This window comes from Aplysia californica, unplaced genomic scaffold, assembly GCF_000002075.1.
Source record: "Aplysia californica isolate F4 #8 unplaced genomic scaffold, AplCal3.0 scaffold00657, whole genome shotgun sequence".
NCBI classification, from domain to species: domain Eukaryota; kingdom Metazoa; phylum Mollusca; class Gastropoda; order Aplysiida; family Aplysiidae; genus Aplysia; species Aplysia californica.
In genome coordinates, this window is record NW_004797927.1 from 25,227 (window position 1) to 26,258 (window position 1,032).

A 1,032-nucleotide genomic window follows, 5' to 3' on the forward strand; every position below is an offset into this window, starting at 1 on the left:
ACTCTCTCTCTCTCTCTCTCTCTCTCTCTCTCTCTCTCCCTCCCTACCTCCCTCCCTCCCTCCCTCCCCCCTCCTTTCTCTCCCCAATAGTCTCATCGCACATGCACTACAGTAGAATGCACCCTGATCCTGCAGTAGACTAGTGACGTTTTAGAGATGAACCAGTGTATTTTTAGTCTATAAATCTCCGCAATTGACATAAAGTCCACAATTCTTCAGCTTCACGGTGATATAGATACATTATCAATGTTTGAAAATAAAGACTGAAATGGTGGCTTAGTAATGTACATTTTCATCAGTTTCAAATCTTTGTAATTCTCAACCTTGTTTTATTCTCGAATACAAAGATGCTGTTTAATAATTCACCACGCCCGAGCTATATTTTATTGTAACCGTGTCTTCACTTTGCTTCTAGTCAATAGTTTATGTAATCATCAACTTGTCTGCTGTCGCTGTATTCATTAACAACCCAGTTCAGAGTTTTTGCGAGATGTTTCTGTTCTTTCTGGTCCTCACTGTTAATTAAACAATGCTTATGCCCTTGCCCTGTCACCCGAGACTGCCTCGAGCCACATTTCATATTAATTATGTATTTTTTCAACCGTTGTTGAATCTTTCTTATATTTGCTATTATGTTTTTTGCTTTATCTCTGGCCCAATTTCATGTTTACTGTGTAGATTTCTCGTGTAGATGAATCTATTTTTTTATTTTCTGTTATGTTTTTTTAAAAAAATAGTTTTGTTTGTCGCTTGCTTTGATTGTTATCTTATCATTGCTTCTGTTGTTGCTGCTGCATTCTCTGTCTATTGTTTAGTGGGGTGTATGGTTGTCCAGGCGCTGTTTATGTTTTGCTAGTATCATTTTATGCGGTATTGGTAGAACAAGTTGTGTTACCCCTTTCATGTTATTTAGCTTTGCCTTTTAGCTGTTGCAGCTTTTTTTTCTTTTCTCATTTGTCAACATTGTACATACCCTCTTGGCAGTCACGTACATTATCGTGTGTGTGTGTGTGTGTGTGTGTGTGTGTGTGT

At 38.0% G+C, this 1,032-nt stretch overlaps 1 protein-coding gene across 1 annotated transcript in view; it reads left to right on the plus strand.

Annotated features, from left to right (window-relative positions):
- The window catches only part of LOC101850203 (membrane-associated guanylate kinase, WW and PDZ domain-containing protein 1), a gene marked incomplete at its 5' end in the record, with an annotated part of 56,934 nt that overhangs the window by 3,602 nt on the left and 52,300 nt on the right, over nucleotides 1-1,032 (plus strand).